This window comes from Gopherus evgoodei, chromosome 11 (assembly GCF_007399415.2).
Source record: "Gopherus evgoodei ecotype Sinaloan lineage chromosome 11, rGopEvg1_v1.p, whole genome shotgun sequence".
Taxonomy (NCBI): domain Eukaryota; kingdom Metazoa; phylum Chordata; order Testudines; family Testudinidae; genus Gopherus; species Gopherus evgoodei.
This window is the reverse complement of record NC_044332.1, coordinates 65,812,266-65,827,682: the sequence shown is the minus strand read 5'-3', so window position 1 is coordinate 65,827,682 and position 15,417 is coordinate 65,812,266. Positions and strand designations below refer to the sequence as shown.

General features: G+C 39.4%; 1 long non-coding RNA gene across 1 annotated transcript in view; it reads right to left on the bottom strand.

The window, feature by feature from the left end:
* LOC115660023 overlaps positions 1–15,417 on the bottom strand; it is a 95,021-nt gene that overhangs the window by 76,714 nt on the left and 2,890 nt on the right. The window contains exon 2 of the long non-coding RNA XR_004002714.1: positions 1,888–1,890. This is a non-coding gene — a long non-coding RNA (uncharacterized LOC115660023). The remainder of the gene's footprint in view (positions 1–1,887; positions 1,891–15,417) is intronic.

The window sequence follows — 15,417 nt, the reverse complement described above, 5'->3', positions numbered from 1 at the left end:
GGGACCAGAATAAGGTCTGGTAGATCCATGGCTACACAGCACCATTGTCCCCTGCTGGGCAGGAACTCTAGAAGCATGTTGGTGTTGCTTTGGAAATCTTACCTCAGGTGGGGCTGTTTGAGATTTTTGTCCTGGAAGTTCACTGTATGGTCCGATGAAAAGATTAGATTGTTATGGAAATACAGTAAAGGAAAATCAGAGTCCATAGTCGCTGGTTTATACCCTAAAATTATTTTTTTAGTACCAATAACAAGAGGCAGACACTGTATGCTGATGTGACTACTTTTAGACATTAGTTTACTGTTTTATAAGAATTCAATGCAGGCACAAAAAAGAAACACAGCCAACAATATCATACTGCTGAAGCTCTAGGAAGATTAGCTTTCACATTGTATAAACTGCTCATATACTACTGGCTAGTTTTACTAACAATGTGAGGAAGAGTTCCCAAATTAACATGTATATAGTGGCTTCCTGGGAATACCCAGGAATTGCCATTTACCTTTGTAAATCCAGTGTGTCTCATCTGTGTCTTTAAAAATTTGAATTAATTGCAATGTTAATAAGTTGAGTATAGGAGATAGGAATATCTTATCTCCCTTGAGGAATTAAAGCTTTTCATTGAAACTTAGATTATTTCAAAATGTTGCACTCGTGTGCATGTTACCACTGTAATTCATGCACAGGCTGAGGTTTCATTTGACATGCATTATTCCAATGTCATTTCTCATGAAATCACATTAAATAAAAACCAAAGCATGTGTAATGTATAAATTACCGCAACCGGAGTGGCTTAATATTGATCTGCATTAATGGCTGTGATCATCAATAATGCAACTCTGAAACAAAGTCAAACCCTTTGAGTATTATGCCTTCTGTGTTTGCTGTAACTTCCAACATGCACTTTAAGCACAAAATTGCTGAACCATCTGCAAGGTGTGCAATATTAATACACAAATATGGATTTTCTAAAATATATGCAAATCCTTGAATGTGTTCAAGATCTTAGTCAACAGATAATTTTCAAAGGGCTATATGAACATTCATTACTATACTTATTTTATTATATTTTGATACTTCCATTTTAATGGGAGGTTTCCCTGAGTAAGGAGTGCAATATTGGGCACACAGTTTTTCTATAGCTTCCCTTGAAATCAGTGGGAATTTTGCTATTGATTTCAGTGGGAGCAGGATCACACTTATGGTTTGTAACTTCCTCATATAAGGTTCAAGGTAAAATTCTCTTGCTTATCAATTCTGCTCTCACCAAGTGCCTGTCCAAAAGTCCACTGAAGATGATGAGTAGAGCGTGCAAATCCGTGGATGTCCGTGGACCATTTTTGAAGATAGTCAATGAAATGTGGATACAACCACTCAGGGCTCTACTCACTGGCAGCACCTGGCCCATGGCATCTGGCTCAGGCAGCCTTGAGGACGCAGCATGCTTGGGGCCAGCCACCAGTGGGTGGGCCTGGGCAGCAGACCAGAGTTGGGGCTGTCTAGCACCCGATCGCCATGCTGCTTCCTGTCCAGGAACTTGGGCCCCTCAGGCAGCACCAGTGTCCCCACCCTGGCCCGCCCCGGCAACACGGGCCACACTGCTGGCTCGCCGGCTCTGGGCGCAGCAGGGCCCAACCACAGGGATTGGAGCAGGTGGGGCCCAAGTGCCCCTCCCCTCCACACTGATGTGATGCAACACACACTGCTGACTGCATCACTCGTCACGCACAAGCCCCTGGGAGCAGCATGCAATATGATGCTCCTTCACCCTAGCCCCTCCCCCCTGCCACCGCCCTTTCTCCTCGAGACTCTGCCCTTGCACCCCTACAAGTCTCCCACTCTTAGACTGGGTAATAGGTTTACCCAGCAGCTCACTGGAATTCATACGTACTATTATTCCCTTTGGGAGCTTATGACCAGAAGTACATATAAATGCCCCAACAGCCTTTTTAAAGGAAAGTATTTTTTAATCTTAACAGTAGGAACAATCATAAATAAATCATTTTCTCTTAGCAAAATACAGTCTATAGCAAGTCTATGTAACTTAAAGGGTTGCCATTCTTTGGCTGAGATCCTAGGCAGGTCCGCTTCCTAGAACCCCAACTTATGAAGTATGGGTTCTTGTGGGATCCTCTGTCCTTGTGGGACTGACTGAAATTCCTGCCTGCAGACCTTTGTCTTAGCTTCTCAGACTTGGACCTGCTTGCTCAAAACTAGCTTGATCTCCACAGAGGACCAAGCCGATAATCAGTGCAAAAGGCCCTGGCATTGTCTCAAGTGTTTTGTAATACTCCCCATTTCATTCCATCAAGTGTTTGAGGGACAACTTATTTCAAGGTCACGGTCTTGCCTTTCCATGTTCATTTATCAACGACCCTGTTGATTTAGTCCAAGATAGTCATACTTGAAACCCTTACAACCATCAGACCAACATGTAGACTATACAGTATACATAAATTATACAGAGCATTAGGGCACTAAGACGGGCCCTAATCTTTTTACTTCTGTCTTATGCTGGCATGACATGAGTGTGTGGGTGGGGTAATTTAATATAGTTGGCTGAAAAAATCAGATGAAATACATCATTGGAATTTGCCAATCCATTGAAATTGAAACACTTTTTTGTGGAAATGGTTGATTTGGATGATGTTATGACAGAACCCATAGGAAACTTGGCTGGTTTCTTGCCTGGTTACCCACCCCACTCCTCAGCATCCCCCTGCCAGACTGTCCCTGAAAAGTGATCCACCTGGCTTCTGGGGTCAATGTCTTTGTGGAAGCCTGCCATGTGTACTGCCCCTGAGCTAGGGTTGCATTCCTTTTTGAAGAGAACTTTGAGATTTTTGGTTTTTGATGCAAATTGGAGCAAAACCCAATTTCAGCAAATCAAAATTCTTCATGAAATGGAATTACCTTTCTCTGCCCAGCTCTAGAAATTAGGGGTGTGTGCAACTCAGAGCTGCTTGTTTATTAAGATGACTGTCCTGAGAGGTTTTGAGAGCTTACACACTACTGTTGTGTGAGGTGAGGGTGCAGATGACCTTACAGGAGGTATTCAGCCCTGGCAGGGATGAGCCTTAAGTGCTTGCTACAGGCAGATGGGGAGCATTATCCATCACTCTTTGATTGTAGTAACTAGGGGTGACTATTTTGGTATCACTTCCATTTCTTGGTGAGAGGTTGTCATATTACAAAAAGCTAAGGTCAAATTCTGCTGTCATTTACACTTGTGTAAATCCAGCCTAAGCTCTATTGAAGTCTGACGTAGATTTGTTGAAAACTATGTGGTATTTTTCCCAACATTCCCAACCAAAAGTAACAAGTTACATTTTTTATCCTAAATTCTCTTTAATTGTGTGGCAGCAAATACAGTTTAAAAGGCTCGATACTGCCGATAAGGTGACATAAATATTGTGCAGATCATCAGCTGATGGTTTGGCCAAATTTTTAGTTGCTGAGACACTCCAGATCAGGGGAAGCTATGGGTGCTCAATATCTCTGAAAAAACAGGCCACAGACAGCCAGATTCTTCTCAGTTACACTGGGTTAGAATTGAGCAATCCCATAAACTTCACTGATATTACTATGGGTTAGACCCAGCGTAACTGAGAGCAGAATATGATCTTTGCTTACATTCCTAGATGTGTATTAAGTGCCTAATATGAAACTACCTGGTGTGCATATTTTTTCTGAGGTGCATAACAATTATAGATGTATACATGTAATGTGATTTTTACCATTAGGCTTACTTCCTTTCAAGCATCACCTATGCTCTATATTGTCCACTCGTATTAGGGACTGGTGGAAAAAATCTGTCTCTAAGCAATCACCTCTTTTCTTTTCTTTTTTTATTAAAAGAAATGCCAGAAGTTAAGGAGACATTTAGCTAGACTGTTTAAAAACTAGAAAGGAAAGAGAATGACTTTCCTAGTTAGGACAGTTAGAAGCTGTATGGGACTGATCCAACGTCCAGTGAAGTCAATGCGACACTTTCATTGTTGTTAGATCACTATGGAGCAGGAGGAACAAAAAGAAAATGTACATAAAGGCGATCAGTGACATAGTTTTCCAAAAGTGCAGTTAAAAAAAATCTTTTGGATCACTCCTTTTGAGTCCTCGCTTGCTCTAAGTATACAATTGCCAATCTGACTATGTTCTGGTGATGGCCCAAGCAGTAGCATAAGTACACAGCAAGCTGAAGTTAACCCTCTGACTCTTTCTCCTTCTCCTTCCACTGTGACACACAACATTTGGATTTCCTTCAGGAAAACTTCTAAAACTTAATATCTCTACTGGAAGTTTTATTCCTATTTTAGAAAGGTAGACAGATGTTAATTGTTCAGATAAACCCTTTCCCCTTCTGGAAGTATCAGCACCTTGGATAATTAGGAGATGGAAAAGCACTTTAAAATCACTGCTTTTATGCTACCCTCTCCTTTTTTTTTTTCTACTTGCTTTGTGGTTTTTCTCAAGCACTTAAATGGGTGTATTGGGACCATGTTTTAGCTTTGTCTTTCAGGGTCGTTTCTAAACTTATGAATGTTTGATGTGCAGTCTCTATTTTCTCCTTCATGTGCTTCTTGGGCTTTTTTTTATAGAGGACGTGTAGACCAAACTGATGCTTTCATCTGTTACTAAAGCATATCCATGAATTGGACTTGGATACAACAAAAAGTAATATAATCAAGGCATCATCAGTCAGACATTAGGTCCAGCCAGGTCACTGGTTGCTTTGCAATAAAAGAGAGGTATAGTGCGGACAGAGGCATAGAGCAACTGTTTTGAAATATTGAAATATTAAACATACGCTCTATAGGGAAAGGGTGGAGATTCACTCTAACCTTCATGATTTCTAAAATCTCAGGTCAATAGGGCTCATGTCATGCTACAAATGACAATAACACTCACATTCCAAAATGGGATCATGATGATTAGACACTATGTGTTCTGTTTGTACAATGCCAGGTACAGTGTGTTCAACTTCCTCTAGGCACTGTGTAATAAACATTATGATAGTACATTGCATAAGAGCTTTCAGTATAACTCTTTGTTTCCAGTTGCTCAGAACTTTCTATCTTTGGATGAATGTTGTCAAGCACTAGTCTACATAAAGGTGACTTGAAATGGTTCCGCCATTTTTTTTTCCTGAAAGGGGGGAGGGAAAAAAAGAAACTATGTGTAAGTTACTCTTGTATTTCAAAATTAACACTACAACAGGTGCTTTTCCAGAGCTGCATGCTATTGCCACAACATCTGTTTTCCTAGATTTTGAGATCAGAAGAGACCACTATGATCATCTAGTCTGACCAGCTTGTTCCATTATAGCTTATAGCTTTTTTTAACATTATCTTTATTTTTTGTATTTCCAGACCATCTAGGAGCCCCAGTCATTGGCCAGGGACCCCACTGTGCTAAGTAATATACAAACACAGAACAAAGATGATACCTGCCCTTAAAGAACTTTACAATTTGAGCATAAGACAACGCCAACAGATGGATACAGATAACTGGAGGAGTTAGAAGGAAACAATAAGACATATTGATCAGCACGACTAGGTTGTTGTCTCAGCTCATCAGTAGCCTTTTATCCTCAGTGGGAAACTTACCTTTTACTATTCATCTTTCTTGAACTGCTGAAATATCATAAACATACAAAATTTTGATTTGACTCTACTAGTTCAGCTGCCACTCTGTTAATTCATCTATCAGAGAAGTTTTAACAAGTGTAAATATTAGGGAGTATGTAGGATCTGTTTTGTGGAAGCCAAATAAATATCTAAAACAATTTGATATTATTTTTGAATGTTTGAATATTCAGTGAATACTACAAAAGCAAATAGTTTTCTAATGGTGTTTTGATGAAACAATGACCCCATTGTCCTCACTAAATAATTACCTTTAAAAAGAAATGATTAGTCTTTTGCCATTCAGCATTTTTATGTTTGTATAGGCAATTTACAAAGAATATCCTTCTCTGTTCCCATATCACTTACTGTGTACAGATACTACAGTTCTGATGTATTTTCTTTGATCTGTTGTACTGATGTCAAAGTGAACTGAAGGAAATATGATCACAAAAAAAGAAAAGAAATCCAAGCTGTTTTTATTTAAATGAAGCCACAACATTAGGAATAATGGTTAAAATTTATGTTGTACATGAGGCTAAATCCCCTAGATACTTGAAAATCTCAACCAGAAGGTCCAGCTAAGGACTTGCTGGAATTAAATCATTTACTGCATTCATCCGTATAATCTTTATTATGTAATGAATTTAATGGCCTGCTAACTGCTGTTCGTAAACTACTTTATACAACGTATCAGTTTTCTTTATGTAGCATAGCCAGACATGTCAATGCTGTTATGAAAACTCCTAGTAAAGGTTTCACTAACCATGAGATTGTTCTGCTTCCTATTCCTCTAACAGCCAAAACGCTCAGTGACTTCAATTCAGAGCAGAAGAAGACACCATATACACCTCTACCCTGATATAATGTGATCCAATATAACACGAATTCTGATATAACTCGGTTAAAGCAGTGCTGCGAGGGGCAGGGGCCTGCGCACTCCGGTGGATCAAGCAAGTTCAGTATAATGCGGTTTCACCTATAATGCGGTAAAAAAATTTTTGTCTCCTGAGGACAGCGTATATTGGAGTAGAGGTGTACTTACATGCTAAATGTCATGCAGTCATAGGGAGATTAAGTTATAGCTCAAGTCTGAAAATGTAAGTTCTTATATTTTAAAGGGGCAAGTTTAATGTTTCTTTAACTTTCAATATTGATATAATTAATGAGGGAACAAGTAAACTCCCGAGGTTCATGGCTGTTTCGGCAATAGGCACACTTGTAAATTGTCTTTCAGATTAACTCAGGAAAATTCTGCCAATTGCTGATATCTGCTCCTGCATGATGACTCATTAGACTTTATGCTGATCAGATGATAAACCTCAGTTTCCTGGCCAATGTTCTATCTGTCAACTAAAAATGTTTTAATGTCCCAATGCCACTGTGTGTTATTGAGCTGAGGCATGTAAAATATCTACAGCTCCTGTCGGTGGCCAATTTATAGTCCACTGATGTCAGTGCGCATGTCTGTCTCTCTCTCTCTCTCCCTGCCATTGATAACGTTCTCCAGCATTCTAATATATCTTTTTCCATTTCTAAGTGCTGTGATTTTCAGGTTCAAAAAGGAGATGAATTGCCATAATTTTTAGGCATCATGTCAGAGTCTTGATAAGTTTTATTCCTTGAGACCAAATCAGGCAAAGTGTTACTCATTTATTTTGGGTAGGATTTGGGGTCATACTTTATCAAGTCCTGACATACTTTAATCCCAGGCCAATCCTGTAATTGCATATGCCCTGACTGATTGTAGTTTTCTACCTGAATCCAGTAATTGGGAAATGAAGGTATAATTCCCAGCTCCCCTACAGAAGTGTTATAGTGGTGCAAACAGGGTGGGGAATGTGGCATGATCTTGTATCCACTGAAAACAATAGTTTCCCATTGATTTAAATGGCAACTGGATCACTTTACTCTGGGAGCTAATTGCTGATAAGAACATAAAAAGTGAACAGCACTATTTTTGTTAGTGGTATGAACTGATGAGTGTTAGCAGATCTATGTGAACAAAAATAAGGGGCATAGTACATGGTAAAACTGGTACACATGGTTAAAATTAAAGTCACTCAAATTATTTTGCAAGTTTCCTATTAAATCTGCTGTTCTGTTGATGGGCATCTTTGAAAAACATCTTAGGATTTCTACAAAATGTATCAAGACTTAATTATATAGGGCTGACTTTTTGTGAGTCCCTTTATGTGGCTGTGAAGAGGAGCACGGGGGGCATATAAGCCACTACGTAGGTAACCCACACCTAAGCGTATACAGGGGAAGGGAAGCAACTGCCAGTGTGCTATGCCCCATCTACGCAGGTGGGAGAGGATGAGTGGTGAGTCTTTGCTCTGCTTACCCAGAGAGGCCAGCCCCTGAACTGGAGGCAGCATGTAGGAGGAGACTGGTGCAGGTTACTTCCTTGGGAACGAGTGGGGAACAGGAACCAGACTGTCATTAGGAGTGGACAATCTAATTCCTGTCCTGCTCTAGGAGAATAATTTGGGCTGAATTGTAGAATTACAGTAGGACTCACAAATTTCAGATCAAATATCATACACACTCAGGTGACCTGGAAAAACTGCAGTTCATGTGGTAGATTTAGAATATAGGAAGAGAGGAAAATATGGAGATAATGGGTGGTTGTTTCTGCCCTTCTGTAAAATGGGGGGAAGTCACAGTTGCAAAAACTCTTGAGGTTTTTGTCCAAAAAACCCCAAAACCTCAAAACAGTTTTGCTTCAGAATTTGAGTTTTGGGAAATGTCCATTTTTATATATATCTGGAATGGAAGAAATTTTGAAATAGCAAAGCTCTCCCCAAAAATAACCAACAAAACATGGTTACTCTACCACCTCTGGTTCTGATCCTGAAAATAGTTTTGCATGTGTTTTTAACATTAGCGCAAGAGTGGTCAAGTGAAGTGATGGGGCTATAGAAGTGCTTAGAGGTAAGTGTGTGCATAAGAGATTAGTGAGGGGCTGTCTCCATCTGCCCTGCAACCTTGGTATCTCACAATGCTTTGCTACTGTAGCTCCCAACTGAGTTGCTCACAAACAGCGCTGCCATCATGCAGGTAACACCCTGAGTGTCTGTGTATAGCAGCAGCCTGCCAACACATTCCGGTCTCACACTGACTTCCAGCAGCCATTACCCCCAAAACAGATTTAGGGTACCCCCAGAATAGCTCACCTAAAAACCAATCTGTTTTCCTAAGGTATAGGTCTCTAGGGTAGCTAAGGAAATACCTGGAGGACGCATATACAGCCTTCCAATAAATGACTGACAAAAAAAATGTATTTCTTTCCAAAATAAGGCTCTTTTTTATTGGTACAAATAATAATTCCTAATACAATAATCTAAAACACAAAGCCCCTACAACAAGTTAGAGCACTTCAGACCACAGTAACATATAGTTGAGATGTTTCTCAGTGGTTGCACTCTATTACAGATGGCCAGTCTGTCATAAGCTGCTGACAGCAATTCTTAAATGTACTGTAAGTCTTACGTATATATATTGCTTTTACAATTAACATAACACAAACACACACCTTCACTAACCCAAGTGTGCATGCACACACACTATACTAATAATTGACAGGTTTACTCTGTCTGCTTACTTCGGCTGCCCGCGTCTGCTGCTGGACAGGAACGCTGTGCTGCTGCTTTCTTCTTCAGGTCTCCCTGTCTCTGCTTTGCTTCACTTTGCTCTCCTCTATTCTTCACCTAATCTCCACCCCCTCCTTTTTCTGTCAACTCCTAGACTCTACAAACTCTCTTCAGCTCCTGCTATCTCTCTGCTGCCAACTGTCCTTTATACTGTCCTGTCAGAACTTTCTAGAAGTTTTTTTTCTAATATCTGTCAGATCTTACTGCACATGCTCACTGCCAACATTTGTGCATGCTCACTATTTTTAACCTGCAACCATTGATTACCTGAGAGTTATGATTTGCTGACCTTTCCCCTACTTTGGTTTTCCCACCAATTATATGTTGTCTACAGCATATGATCTTTCTCCTACTTTTTGAAGTACCATGTGACCTGCAGCTTCCAGTGGAGGAGTGACTCTTGCTTGCTCAAAAATGGAGGTCAGGAATACAAAATAGAGTTTGGGGAATATCTCTGGATAACACAGCTGTGATTACCACATGGTAACCCCCACATACTCTCAGTCCCAAATTTCCCCCAAAAAACATGTTCTTCCCTGTCCAGACCTCTCCTGGGCAGTCCACATATATTTGGTCTGTTGCCCCTCTAAGGGATCAAGAGGAAACATTTGCTATCTCAAATGGAATTACCCACAGTTTACAACACTGGATTAGTTTTGATTAAAGAATAAAACAAACTTATTTAATTACAAAGAGAGAGGTTTTTAAGTGAATACAAGTAATGAGGCATTAAAGTCATAAATGGTTACAAAAATAAAGATACAATACTTTCCTAAACTTAACAAACTAGACTTTGGTCAAGATGAAGTCTCTTACCACATGTTCCAGTAACATTACTGACCAAACTCTTAGACTAGGATCAGCTCCCAAAGTCCAATGGCTGTTTCTTTTTTTCCCCTTCGGGAAGAAAGAGAGATGGGTGGGGAAAGAGAATTTGGGGTGGTTTACCCCTCAGTTTATAGTTCAATCACCCTTTGAAATGCATTTTCCTGAGAGTGTCCCCCCCCCAATAAAATTCTTTCCAGCAGACAGCAAGGAGACATGGAGTGTGGTGGGGGAAGTTCTATGCTGTTTTTTTCACCTGTATATGTTGAAATGCAGATTTCTCTTGCTTCCCTGCTTTCCATGCCAAAAAATGCTGCTTGAAAGGTGATTGCCAATCAGCTTTGACACCTGGGTAGGGTGTCCTCTTGTCCTTTATCTTTAAGAAACATGTGAGAAACAGGCTTGCCTGCTCCCCAGACATGATTTCATTTTATGTTCATAACTGTACATATAATGTTGCTACATATATTTCACCATATATTGACCTGCAAGTTTTATTCATTTTCTGATATCTTACAAGACATATTTTTTATTCAGAGCATTACAAAGGTGTGTAGTGTGTGAATACAGGGGTGCATTCCATCACAATAAGCTTTTGTGGTATATGGCTGAAATTATTAAAGTATATTACTCTGAGATATGAGATTGTGATTATAGGTAATTGGCTCATTATAATAAATGAGTTTCATTAGTTACTATAAAATTGGAGTACCATAAGAGTGTTACAGAATCTTAACAACAAATAATGTATTAAACTAAAACATTTAACAATAATTGAGACACAAGATACTGATTTTACCTCTTTTTTTGTATATTTTTTGTATATTGTATATTTACTGCCATTTCAAATATTTCAAGACTGGTATTGATCATAAAAATGAAAATGTGAATATCTTTTGAGAGACAAGGTGTCAATTGCCCACTTCATTTTGAATGGTTTCTTGTTAACTCCTTATGCTTAACAATCTCTGTTCCACTGGCATGTCACCATGTGACACTCTGATTACCTTTCCCAGACCTGAGAAGAGCTCTGTGGAGTTCGAACATTCTCTTTCACCAACTGAAGTTGGTCAAGTGAAATATATTATCTTACCCACCTTCTCTCCCTAACATCCTGGGATCTACCATGGCTACACTACCACTGCAAATATATTTTCAGTAATTTATAAATCCCTGTCAGCATTGCAATAGCTAAAGATAAAAAAAAAATTAAATGAATATAAGTAACTTTGAAAATGACACTCTTTAAAGAGCCACTAAAATGAATGTCAAATAAGATGTCAAAATTTTCTGATCCATATGACATGATTTCAGATAATCAATACAGCTTTTATTGCTCAGTGAATAGCAAAATAATTTGTGACTGGGCAGGCTTTAACCTAGTAGAGATTTTACTCAGCGCTTTGTGAAATGTAAGTTCTGTGCCAGTGAAACAGTATTTCCAATGAGATTCTTGGAAACATTTAGAACCCTTTAAAAACATCAGTTTAAAGGTTTCCAAATGTCAAAGATCAGGTTTGAACTTTAACATTTACACAGTTCCCCTTTAATATATTTTCCTGTCATATTTGGTATAAAAATGAATTCTCTCTCTCTCTCTCGCACATGCGCGCGCACACACACACCTATGTTAAAAGAATGTGAAGGCTGAGACAAGCACAATGAAAGAAAATGCACTTAGGAGTGAAACCTGCCTTATGCCCTCTAATTCTCCAATAGGGCACATCAAGAAGGAGTTAAGGAGATTTCCTGTTATACCTAAATATTGGAGAAATACAGTATAGTAAGTGTCTTCCTTTACCTGTGCATTTTATTACTTTTCTCAGTTTGTGTCACAACCTTAATGTTCTTTTAATGTAGTTTTTGGGTGTGAATTATAATTGCTTCTGTTTAGTTGTTATCATCCTAGAGATCTTTACTCTAATTAGGTTGTCTCCCCAAACAAAAGTGCATTTGAAGTCTATGGCAAACTCAGAACAATTAGGAGAAATCCAGATGCATTTTTTTTCTGCTAGTGTTACATTGTAGTCCCATAGGCTCACTGCTAAGAGTCTGGATGCATCAGCAGCAGCCATAGCTGATTTTAATCTGACTCTGGGAAAGCTCTAGTTTTCATGAAGTTATATTGGTTTCCCATGCATTTCCATTGGATTGAATTTCCAATGATTTAATGTTTGCTAACACATCCAAATACACAGAAGGGACTGGATCAAGATCCCATCCATAGCTCTAGGAAATATTCCCTGTGAGCCAGATCCCCCAGGACAAGTCAAGATATGTTGGGTTGACCATGTTAGAAGGGGAACTTTTCACCTGCAGCACAAATTGGGGTCACTCAATTTAGAGCAGATTAGGGCTGCTCTAAATTTTATTGGGTAGAGTGGTCCCCTATGGATAAACCAGGATTACAAGAACACTGTGCAGTATAGCTCTGCCTCATACAACCCTTAGGCTATATTCTATGTCTATGCAGGAATAACTCATTGCGGGGACAGTGGGGAAAGGGTGGCATAGTCAGCGATTTCCCCTTCCTTAGGAAAATCTTTGGCTGCCCTCTCAGGACAGCTCTCTAGCCCAAAAGGCAGGGATACAGAGGTCAGGATCTGCATGTTGGTATTCATCAGTGGGTGAAATTCATCCTTGTATAGAGGGCTAGCATGAAGTCTGAACATCACTGAAGTTCCACCTAACTGTGTTTTGGGAGCTTCTGTAGGGTTTAAGAGATGCATAGCCCTGTGACCCTCTTTATCCTTGTATGAAAAACCTGGGTCTTATAGAAGGAAGGGGGTTTTGAGGGGGATTGAATGTAGAGCCTGTGAGTGCCTTGTGTGAAGGGATATCTGTTTTCTCTCTTCTAGAGACTAATATAGAAAACCGAGTGGACACCTCAGCATTAAACAAGGACGCTACATGTGGATGTATATATTTTTCAGGTATATTTTACAATACTTTGTAATTACATTTAAGGCTGGTCTTGCAAATCTTTCAGTACCACTGCTGAATAGGAGAATGCCTGTTTACATATCACAAATGACAAGAAGACCATCTCATTCAGGTCTCTAGCCTCAGACTGTTTAGATAATTACCGGAGCACCTCAAAGGGCAATTAAGATAGGGGATGGCGAGGATAGATCCTAGAAGAAATGGTCAAAGTACAAGGTTGCACGCAAAAAGGTCTTGTGATTTCCCCTCTCTGAAGAGTATCAAAAAGGGGAACTAGAGTGTAAGTAGGATGACCCTAGGCAAAATTAAAACTCATACATCAATTTCAGGGCCTCTCATTGAACGCCTATTGGGCCCTAATTTTGTAATGCATTTTGTAAATCCCTCAGGGTCACAAACATCCTAAATATAAGACTATTTATAGCTCATAAACAAGGATTTACACTGCAACCAACACCTTCTGAAATGTGCATATGCCACTGAGAATAATCATGCATAATTTCTTAATTTTAATATAAAATATCTTATCATCTGATAAGAAAAAGGACGTGTGTCATGTAATCAAGGATAATCAAAATGAGACAAATATTAGCATATTTAATCACCTATCTGTGAATGTTGTTTTAAACCTATAGAGCTTCAAGGTGAGAATGCCCTTCTTAGCAGCATAATCTTCTAAAAAGAGAATATTTATATAATAGAAAATTCACTTAGCAAGTAATTTGCTATATTCACTTTGCAATTATCTCTAATATTTGTCTTTGAAAAGAATTCTCTTTCACAACACATATTTTTCCTTTTTTCTGTGTTCTGGAATTAAAACTCTATTTGTGGCATCAAAATCTGTTGCTATGGAAATTAATGCAATGACAGATTCAGCATTATGGATTCACTAGAGGAACCAGTAGGAGGTCCTGTGGACAGGTGCCGTATGTGTGCATTTGGTGCAAGCAACTCATGGCCCTTAGAGAGCACATATGGGCTCTTGAGACCAGAATGGCTGCACTGAAGGAGCTAAGGGAGACAGGTACATAGAAAAGCTTTATAGTCTGACAGTCTTGTGTTGAGGAGGATGAAAGTCTTGGGGAAGGAGAACATCAAGTTGGAGTGAAGAGAAATGATTCTGTAGTTGGGACCCTACTTCCAGATGATGTCATGGTATCCTCTCACACTGAGGCTACCTCTCTTGGAAGGAACCTCAGGTATTAGGAATAGACAGGTGATAGCAATGTGTATTTGGCACCAGTGCAACTGATGCTGGAATACAGTGTCCATTTATGGTGTCAACAGTTTGAGAAGAGTGTCGATAAATTTGGAGAAGACCCATGATAATAATTAAAGGAACAGAAAATGTGCCTTCCAGTGATAGGCTCAAGGAACACAATTTATTTTTCTGGACAAAGACAAGGTTAATGCATGACTTGATTAGTCTGTAAGTACCTACAGGGGGAACAAACATTTTAATAATGGGCTCTTCAAACTAGCAGAGAAAAGTATAACGTGATCCAATGGCTGGAAGTTGAAGTTAGATAAATTCAGACCAGATATAAGGCTTGCATTTTTAACAGAGAGAGTAATTATCTATTGGAACAATTTACCAAGGGTCTCTCCATCACTGACAATGTTTAAATTAAATTTGGATGTTTTTCTAAAAGACTTGCTGTAGGGATCATTTCAGGGAATTTCTATGACCTGTGTTATATAGGAGATCAGAATAGATTATCTCAATGGTCTCTTTTGTCCTTGGAATCTATGAATTCCCTGCCTTAAAATCTAACCAAGTGCCTGGAGTTCCTGCTCTGTGAGAAGTACAGAAGTATAACCAGCCAGGAGTGAATTAAAATCCATGAGAAAATCAACAAGATGCTGCTTTAGGTTGGAGAGATATTACAGCCTTCTTGAAAGCACCCTGCATTCAGTCATGCCCCAGGACTATATACAGCCCCCTTGGGACAGTTAGTACTTATACTGTGGGACCAATGGATTACATATACTCCCACCTGGTACAGTTTGGAGTACTCAGACAGGTGGGTTCAGCGTGGTCTGGCATGGCTGATTTGTATGGTGCAGCACGCTAGCAGGGAAGACCATGCCAAGTCTCTCAATTTTATTGGCCCAATCCATCTTTGTAATAATCTGAGAGTATCTAGTGACAATTTCATAACTGCTAGTTCAACTTTTTTGTTTTTAAGTTCCTGGTATCCATTCTATTTGATTGGGAGTGGGTTAGGGGAGGGAGTGGGCTTAATGGAAACATGATACAACCCCTAAGTTATAATAATAATTGTTACTGCGTCTAGGCCAGAAATTCCTCCAATCTGTATATTAACAACAAAGATGGAGACAAAAACATACCTGGTTCCAGCTCG